The sequence below is a fragment of the Pseudorca crassidens genome, chromosome 4 (genome assembly GCF_039906515.1).
Source record: "Pseudorca crassidens isolate mPseCra1 chromosome 4, mPseCra1.hap1, whole genome shotgun sequence".
NCBI classification, from domain to species: domain Eukaryota; kingdom Metazoa; phylum Chordata; class Mammalia; order Artiodactyla; family Delphinidae; genus Pseudorca; species Pseudorca crassidens.
Window position 1 is genome coordinate 29844537 of NC_090299.1, and position 10764 is coordinate 29855300.

The window sequence follows — 10764 nt, forward strand, 5'->3', positions numbered from 1 at the left end:
ATAACAAAAGGAACAGCAAAAGGATAAACATAAAGATGTAAAAGAGGACATCAAAATCATAAAATGTGGAGGAGGAGTGTAAGAAAATGTAGATTTCTTTTTTTTTAGAAGGTGTTTGAGCCTATATGAGTATCAGTCTAAAGTAAGCAGATATAGGAAGGAGTTAATATACTTGAGAAACAGGGTAACCACAAATCAAAAACATACAATAGATTCACAAAAACCAAAAAGAAGAGAATATAAGCATAAAAGGAAATCATCAAACTGCACAAAAAAAAAAGAAAAAGAAAGGGACAAAAAAGAAACAGAATCAACTGGAAAACAAGGTTTAAAATGGCAATAACTACCTTAAATGTCAATGGACTAATGTTCCAATCAAAATACATAGAGGGGCAGACTGGATAAAAAAAACAAGAGCCTACAACATGCTGCCTACTAGAGACCCACTTTAGGGCAAAGGATACACATAGATTAAAAGTGAGGGGATGGAAAAAGATATTTCATGCAAAGGGAAATAACAAGAAAGCAGGGGTTGCAATATTCATATCAGACAAAATAGACATTAAAACAAAGGCTGTAAAGAAATATGAAGGACACTATAAAATGATAAAAGGATCAATACAAGAAGAGGATTTTACACTCATCAACATATATGCACCTAATATAGGAGCAACCAAATACATAAAACGAATACTAACAGACATAAAAGGAGAAATTGTTGAGAATACAATAATAGTAGGAGACTTTAACAATGCACTCACATTAATGGACAGATCTTCTAGACCAAAAATCAGTAAGGCAACAGAGATCCTAAATGATACAATAGAAAAGTTAGACTTAATTGATATTTTTGGGACATTACATGTTAAAAAAACGGAATACACATTCTTTTCAAGCACACATGAAACATTCTCTAGGATTGACCACATACTAGGGCACAAAACAAACCTGAACAAATTTAAGAGCATAGAAATTATTTCAAGCATCTTCTCTGACTACAACAGCATGAAACTAGAAATCTACCACAGGAAAAGAAATGAGAAAAAAAACAATTACATGGAGACTAAATAATATGCTACTAAAAAACCAATGGGTCAACAAGGAAATCAAAAAGGAAATTTAAAAAAATACCTTCAGGGCTTCCCTGGTGGCACAGTGGTTAAGAACCAGCCTGCCAATGCAGGAGATATGGATTCAAGCCCTGGTCTGGGAAGATCCCACATGCTGTGGAGCAACTAAGCCTGTGCACCACATCTACTGAGCCTGTGTTCTAGAGTCCGCGAGCCACAACTACCAAGCCCATGAGCCACAACTACTAAAGCCCGAATGCCTAGAGCCTGTGCTCTGCAACAAGAGAAGCCACCGCAATGAGAAGCCCACACACTGCAACAAAGAGTAGCCCTCACTCACCGTGACTAGAGAAAGCCTGCATGCAGCAACAAAGACCAAAAATAAATAAATAAATTTATATTAAAAAAATACCTTGAGACAAATGACAATTGAAACACATCCATACAAAATCTATGGGATGCAGCAAAAGCAGTTCCTAGAGGGAAGTTCATAGTGCTACAAGCCTTCCTGAGAAAACAAGAAAAAATCATAAAAAACCTAACCTACCACCTATAATAATTAGAAAAAGAACAAACAAAATCTAAAGTCAGCAGAAGGAAGGAAATAATAAAGATCAGAGAGGAAATAAACAAAATAGAGATTTAAAAAACAATAGGAGGAACTTCCCTGGTGGTTCAGTGGTTAAGAATCTGCATACCAATGCAGGGGACACAGGTTTGATCCCTGGTCCAGGAAGATCCCACATGCAGTGGAGCAACTAAGCCCGTGCGCCACAACTACTGAAGTCTGCGCGCCCTATAGCCCGTGTGTCACAACTACTGAGCCCGCACACCACAACTACTGAAGCCTGTGTGCCTAGAGCCCATGCTCTGCAACAAGAGAAGCCACCACAATGAGAAGCCTGCATACCACAACAAAGAGCCCCCGCTCTCTGGAACTAGAGAAAGCCTGCACGCAGCAATAAAGACCCAACGCAGCCAAAAAAATCAAATAAAATAAATAAAATTTTTAAAAATCTGTAAAAAAAAAAAAAATAGAAAAAAGTCAATAAAACCAAGAGATGGTTCTTTCGAAGGGTAAACAAAATTAACAAACCTCGGGCTGGGCTCACCAAGAAGAAAAGAGACAGCACCCAAATAAACAAAATAAGAAATGAAAAAGGAGAAATATCAACCAATACCACAGAAATACAAAAAAGAATACTATGAACAATTATATGCCAATAAATTTGACAACCTAGAAGAAATGGACAACTTTCTAGAAACATACAGTGCACCAAAATGAATCAAGAAGAAAGGGATAACTTGAACAGACAGATCACCAAAAGTGAAGTACAATCTGTAATTAAACAAAAACAAAAAAACAAACAACGAAAACAAAAACAAACTCCCTAAAAGCAAAAGTCCAGGACCAGCTGGCATCACAAGTGAATTCTACCAAACATACAAAGAAGAGTTTTACCAATCCTTCTCAAACTCTTCCAAAAGATTGAAGAGGAGGGAATACTCCCAAAGATATTCTATGAAGCCACCATCACCCTGATACCAAAACCAGACAAAAATACCAGACAAAACCAGACAAAAATAAAAATAAAGTTACAGGCCAATATCTTTGATGAATATAGATACAAAAATTCTCAACAAAATACTAGCAAACTGAATCCAACAACACATAAGAAAGATCATACACCACAACCACGTGGGATTCATCTCAAGTTCACAAGGATGGTTCAACATATGCAAATCAATCAATGTGATACACCACATCAACAAAAGAAACAACAAAACCACATGATCATCTCAACAGGTGCAGAGAAAGCATTTGAGAAAATTCAACATCCATTCATGATAAAAACTCTTTCCAAAGTGTGTATAGAGGAAGCATACCTCAACATAATAAAAGCCATTTATGACAAGCCCACAGCCAATATAACACACAATGATGAAAAGCTGAAAGTGCTAAAATCTGGAACAAGACAAGGATGCCCCCTCTCACCACTTCTCTTCAACATACTATATTTAAAATAGATAACGAACAAGGACCTACTGTATATCACAGGGAACTCTGCTCAATATTCTGTAATAACCTAAATGGGAAAAGAATTTGGAAAAAAATAGATACTTCTATATGTATAACTGAATCACTTTACTGTACTGAAACTAACACAACGTTGTTAATCAACTATACTCCAATATAAAATAAAAACTAAAGGATAAAAAAGGACAGGAAAAAAAGGTCAGTCAGGTCTACTTGATCCAATGTGGTTTTCCTGTGTGAAACTCTAAAGTTGTGTTTTTGTTCCCCCTCACTGAAAAGACCATATGGCTTTCATTGTATAAAGATAGAATTTTATCCATCCATCTCTGTTTTAGCAGAAGTATAAATTCAATTACATTTGATAAAGATAAAAAGGAATCTTCAAATTGTCCATTACACAAAAATAAAATAAAGCACCCTTGTGCTGACTATTTAGCCCATGAACAGAAGTAAAATGTCACGTACATTATGGCAATTTCTACAGATTACAGCTACCATGATTTTATGTGTTACATTTTATATGGAAGTAGAATAAACAAAATTCCAACAATAACAAAAAGCACTTTGTTTCCCTCCATATTTCTTATTGAAATATTTGAAGTCCAAAACTGGTTATGGCCTAAGAAGCCTTGTAATATTTGACAACACTAGTGACCACTGCTGAAAAGGTTTGAGATTTTTTTAAACAAACAATCAAGAATGGATTAATTTGATACTAATTTTATCACAATGAAGTTTTTAGTGAAGGATTCCTATTATGAGATTTTTTCTAATTTGTTACTGCTGATAACACAAAGGTTAAAATAACAGAAAATAAAAATGAGCAGAAGAACCAAATAGACATTTCTCCAAAGAAGACATACAGATGGCCAATAGGCACATGAAAAGATGCTCAATATTGCTAATTATTAGAGAAATGCAAGTCAAAACCACAATGAGGTACCACCTCACACTGGTCAGAATAGCCATCATTAAAAAGTCTACAAATAACAAATGATGGAGAGGGCATGGAGAAAAGGGAACCCTCCTACACTGTTGGTGGGAATGTAAATTGATACAGCCAGTATGGAGAACAGTATGGAGGTTTCTTAAAAAACTAAAAATAGAACTACCATACGACCCAGCAATCCCACTACTGGGCATATACCCTGAGAAAACTATAATTCAAAAAGAGTCATGTACCAAAATGTTCATTGCAGCTCTATTTACAATAGCCAGGACATGGAAGCAACCTAAGTGTCCATCAACAGATGAATGGATAAAGAAGATGTGGCACATATATACAATGGAATATTACTCAGCCACAAAAAGAATCAAAACTGAGTTATTTGTAGTGAGGTGGATGGACCGAGAGTCTGTCATACAGGGTGAAGTAAGTCAGAAAGAGAAAACAAATACCATATGCTAACACATATATATGGAATCTAAGAGAAAAAAAAAATAAAGGTCATGAAGAACCTAGGGGTGAGACAGGAATAAAGACACAGACCTACTAGAGAATGGACTTGAGGATATGGGGAGGGGGAAGGGTAAGCTGTGACAAAGTGAGAGAGTGGCATGGACATATATACACTACCAAACGTAAAACAGATAGCTAGTGGGAAGCAGCCACATAGCACAGGGAGATCAGCTCGGTGCTTTGTGACCACCTAGAGGGGTGGAAGAGGGAGGGTGGGAGGGAGGGAGATGCAAGAGGGAAGAGATATGGGAACATATGTATATGTATAACTGATTCACTTTGTTATAAAGCAGAAACTAACACACCACTGTAAAGCAATTATACTCCAATAAAGATGTTATAAATAAATAAATAAATAGTCTACAAATAACTAATGATGGAGAGGGTGTGGAAAAAAGGGAACCCTCCTACACTGTTGGTGGGAATGTAAATTGATACAGCCACTATGGAGAACGGTATGGAAGTTCCCTAAAAAAGTAAAAATAGAGTTGCCCTATGATCCAACAATCACACTCCTGGGCATATAACCAGACAAAACTAATTCAAAAAGATACATGCACCCTACATTCATAGCAGCACTATTCACAATAGCCAAGATATGGAAACAATCTAAATGTCTATTGACAGATGAAGGGATAAAGAAGATGTGGTATATATATACAATGGAAAATTACTCAGCCATAAAAAAGAATGAAATAATGCCATTTGCATCTACATGGATGGACCTAGAGATGATCATACCAAGTGAAATAAGTCAGAAAGAGAAAGACAAATACCATATGATATCATTTACATGTGGAATCTAAAATATGACACAAATGAACTTACCTATGAAACAGAATCAGACTCACAGACATAGAGAACAGGATTGTGATTGCCAAGGAGGAGTGGGGTTTAGAGAGGAATGGACTGGGAATTTGGGGTTAGTAGATGCAAACTATTACATATTGAATGGATAAACAACAAGGTCCTACTGTATAGCACAGGGAACTATATTCAATATCCTGGGATAAACCATAATGGAAAAGAACATAAAAAAGAATGTGTATATGTGTATTACTGAGTCACTTTGTTCTACAGCAGAAATTAACATAACGTTGTAAATCAACTATACTTCAATAAAAAATAAATAAAAACAAATCAGAAGGGAAGAGGTAAAATTGTCACTACATGCAGATGACATGACACTATACAGAAAAGCCTAAAGACTACACACAAGAGCTACTAGAACTGATAAATGACTTCAGCAAGGTAGCAGGATACAGGATTAACATACAGAAATCTGTTGCACTTCTTTATGCTAACAATGAAACATCAGAAGGGGAAAGTAAAAACAATCCTTTTTTTTTTTTTTTTTCAGTGCAGAAGCAAAGGAAAGCTTTATTTTTCAATCAAAGAATGGAGTAGTGCAAGCTTGAGCTCTCGAGGACACGCTCTTCCTGACAGGCCATGGGTGGGGCTTCTTTATAGGATTCTGGTCTGCAGGGAGGGGGTGGAGTCCTTGCAGTCCTGCGCATGCATAAAAACAATCCGTTTTAAAATCACATCCCCCCCCTCAAAAAAAACAGAATACATAGGAATAAATCTGACCAAGGAGGTGAAAGACTTATATGCTGAGAACTATTAAACATTGATAAAGGAAATTGGAGATGATTCAAAGAAATGGAAAGATATCCCATGCTCTTGGATTGGAAGAATTAATATTGTTAAAATGGCCATATTACCCAAAGCAACCTACAGATTTAATGTGAGCCCTATTAAATTACCCATGACATTTTTCACAGAAATAGAGCAAATAATCCTAAAATGTATATGAAACCACAAAAGACCCAGAACTGTCAAAGCAATCCTTAGGAAAAAGAACAAAGCTAGAGGCATAACCCTTCCAGACAATACCACAAAGCTACAGTAATAAAGACACATTTGTGTATTGGCACAAAAACAGACATATGGACCAATGGAACAGAATAAGAGCCCAGAAATAAACCCACACACCTACAGTCAATTAATTTTGGACATAGGAGGCAAGAACATACAATGGAGAAAAGACAGTCTCTTCAGCAAGTGGTGTTGGGAAAGCTGGACAGCCACATGTAAATCAATGGAGTTAGAACACACCCTCACACTCTACACAAAGATAAACACAAAATGTCTTAAAGACTTAAATATAGACATGACACCATAAAACTCCTCGAAGAGAACATAGGCAAAACATTCTCTGACATAAATCATACCAACGTTTTCTTAGGTCAATCTCCAAAGGCAATAGAAATTAAAGCAAAAATAAACAAATTGGGCCTAATCAAACTTATAAGCTTTTGCACAGCAAAGGAAATCATAAACAAAATGAAAAGACAACCTACAGAATGGGAGAAAATATTTGCAAATGATGCAACTGACAAGAGCTTAATTTCCAAAATATACAAACAGCTCATACAACTCAATAACAAAAAATCAAACAGTCCAGTCGAAAAATGGGTAGAAGACCTGAATAGATATTTCTCCAAAGAAAACATCCAGATGGCCAATGGGCACATGAAAAGATGCTCAACATTGCTAATTATTAGAGAAATGCAAATCAAAACTACAATGAGGTACCAACTCACACCAGTCAGAATGGCCATCATTAAGGGATCTACAAGCAGGAATTAACACAACGTTGTAAAGCAATTATACTCCAATAAAGATGTTAAAAAAAATCTACAAATAACAAATGCTGAAGAGGATGTGGAGAAAAGGGAATCCTCCTACCCTGTTGGTGGGAACGTAGATTGGTACAGCCACTATGGAAAACAGTACGGAGGCTCCTTAAAAAACTAAAAATGGAGTTGCCATATGATCCTGCAATCCCACTCCTGGGCATGTATCCAAAGAAAATGCTAATTTGAAAAGATGCATACACCCCAATGTTTACAGCAGCACTATTTACAATAGTCAAGACATGGAAACAGTTTACATATCCATCAGCAGATGAATGGATGAAGAAGATGTGGTATATAGATACAGATATAGATAAAATGGAATATTACTCAGCCATAAAAAAAGAATGAAATAATGCCATTTGCAGCAACATGGATGGACCTAGAGATGATCATACTATGTGAAGGAAGTCAGGCAGAAAAAGACAAATATCATGATATCACTTACATGTGGAATCTTAAAACTGATGTAAATGAACTTATTTCCAAAATGGAAACAGACTCACAGACATAGAAAACAAACTTATGGTTACCAAAGGGGAAAGTGGTTGAGGGGGGAGGAGGATAAATTAGGAGTTTGGGATTAGCAGATACAAACTACTATATCTAAAATAGATCAACAACAAGGTCCTACTGTATAGCACAGGGAACTATATTCAATAACTTGGAATAAACTATAATGGAAAAGAAAAAATAATCACTCTTCATCAATTCAGGCAATTTGGGTACTCTAAAATACAATTTATGTAGGAAACTATACAGGTAAGGTAGGATAAATCCTTAATTCTTTCCTTAAATGATGATTATCAGAGTATCAGCCTGGTACAGCAGTGACTTCCAAAGGTGACAGATGAGTTTTGAGGTTCTTTTTTCCTTTGGCTCTCTTCTTTTATTCGTTCTTTATGAACTCATGGATCTTTTTTTTTAAACTAGCTTCATTCACTTTATTTTTCCTATAGAAAACTATGTGGTGGCTACAGCTGGAGCCTGAGTCCTCTGCAGGGAAACTCTGGTGCGGGTCTTTACAAGATGGTCAGTGAATTCCTGATATGGAGACTTGGTGAACACCGTCTCTTTCCAGAGATCAGGAGTGAGATAACTGTAGGTCTTGGAAATGGCATCAAAAGTGGCCTTGGCCAAGTTGCCCAGCGTGGCAGTGCAGCCCCTGGCAGAGGTGTAGCAGTCGTCAATTCCAGCCACCATCAGTGGCTTCTTGGGCACAGGGGCTGAGACGATGCCAGTGCCCCTGGGGGCAGGGATGAGGCGCACCAGCACAGAGCCTCAGCGGCCAGTCACCTTGCAGGGGACGGTACGGGGCTTGCCAATCTTGTTCCCCCAGTAGCCTCGTCGCACGGGGACGATGGAGAGCTTGGCCAGAATGATGGCCCCACTGATAGCAATGGCTACCTCCTTAGAGCACGTCACACCCAAACCAACACGTCCATTCTAATCCCTATGGCGACAAATGCCTTGAACCTGGTCCGCTGGCCAGCACGGCTCTGCTTTTGCACAGGCATGATCTTCAAAACCTCCCCCATGACGGATGACCCCAAGAAAAAGTCAGTGATCTCAGATTCCTTGATGGGCAAAGAAAAGAGATAGATCTCCTCCAAGGACTTGATCTTCACCTCCCTGACCAGGCGGCCCAGCTTGGTGACGGGGAGCCACTCCTTGTCCCCGGCCTTGCCTCCGCGAGCTCCGCAGCCTCGGCCTCGGCCCCGACCGCGACCCCGGCCCCGGCCCCCGCTGCAGAAGCCTGCGCGGAAGCCATCGCGGCCTCCCATTCCAGGGCCCCCGGGGCCTCCCGTAGCACCGGCGGCATCTGCCATTTGGTGCTTTTACGGAAAAAAAGCAATGAACTCATGGATTTTTTATATTTTCCACATGTTTCAACAACTGTAGTCATTATTCTTTTTTGGCTGCTCAACGCATCGCGTCTTTAGGCAGTGGGCACCCTTTAGAACGGCTGCTGTGTCCCTTTGGCGTGTCCTCAGACGTCTTTGGGAGCTTCCTCTCCTTTGGGCAGAACAGGAAGTCCCAAGCTCACCTGAGCTTTTCCTGACCCAGACCCAGAATCAAGCATTTCTCCAAGGAGTCATAGTTTCTTTTAGTGGGGGAAATTTCCCATTTTTTCTACTCTAAAATACTTACATTTCAAGATGAAGCTGAATTTAACTACATGATCAAGTTGAAAATCAGCTTATTTCAAAGACTAAAAACCCACTTACGTGCCGCTCACGAAAGACATTTTAATGAATATCTCCAGGCACACACAAGTAAGATTATCAAAGCACTTGGGGCATTTCCTCACTGGTTCTGCAATATTCCCGTTAAGTTGGTACAAGATAGTTTATCCCCACCTAACAAGGTGAGCTGAATAGAAAAGCAGAAACTTAATTGTACAGAATATTAGAGGCATGTAAACCTTAAGGCATCAGTTATGTTCTCACTATTAACAAAAACCTAGTCAAGACTTTAAAGAAATTGTACAAAGCAGTCCAAAAACTATTATGCAAATGATACTAACCAGCAGTTATTTAATTAAATGTTTGTTAAGTAACTTAAAAGAAGTGTTTTGATCATAATTAAAAATTTTTATTTCACATAAAAATAGATAAGGATTAGCCAGGGATGTAATGTACTGGCTAGAGCAAACGCTTATTTGGTCAGTAAATATTTATGTGCCTAGAAACATGAGATACTAACGTTTAGTCTTTTGGGCTGTGACGTTTTAAATTAATTTTTAGAGATAGGATACTTTTCCTGTGACTTTAAATCAATCACAATTGAACTATTCCACAACTGTCAAAGGTAGGATTACAGTATCATGATCTCTTCAAAAGACTTAGACATATGAAGAGGAGATTGGCCTAATTTCCCGAGATATCAACTCCCTTGAGGTCTTTGGCATTTGAGAGTCCCTTGTTTTACACTGTGGTTTGGGTCAGGTTTCAAGTTATAAATCTGGGTTATTCTTATTTTGGTTGCCAACTTGTCATTATCACCATCCTAACCAGCCCCAGCCACCTCATTGTCAGGCATCTATTGTACCAAAGAGAAAATGTGAGGCAAACGTATTCCTCCCCGAGGGCTCTCTCTGGATGAATGGCCCAGGAGACTTCTAATAGGACAGTTTCACTATTGCATTCTGCCTCTTTGTCAGCAAATGCCTTGTCACCAGAGCTGTTACTCTTCACTCTTACTTTTCAGCTTCTTCAGGCCACAGGGCACCACTGTGGAAAGAGCTCTGTTCTAGAAAGCGAGCGTCCTAGGTTCCCTTGAAGCCCCTCTGTGAACCACTGTGTGTGATCCTGTGCAAGTCTCTGACCCTCAGTGATCCTCAGGTTCCTCATCTCCAGATGATCTCTGAGGGTCATGTTGACTCCAACTTTTTCCCAATTAAAGTTACACACGTGTCTCCAAATTCCACGTTGGCAAAGAGAAATACGCTCAAGGTTAGATCCAGCCTACTTCATTTGCATCACTGCACTTTGGTTC

At 38.5% G+C, this 10764-nt stretch overlaps 1 pseudogene; it reads right to left on the reverse strand.

Annotated features, from left to right (window-relative positions):
* Positions 1-8183: 8183 nt before the first annotated feature.
* LOC137223491 (small ribosomal subunit protein uS5 pseudogene) lies at positions 8184-9095 on the reverse strand (annotated as a pseudogene).
* Between the last annotated feature and the right edge of the window lie 1669 nt (positions 9096-10764).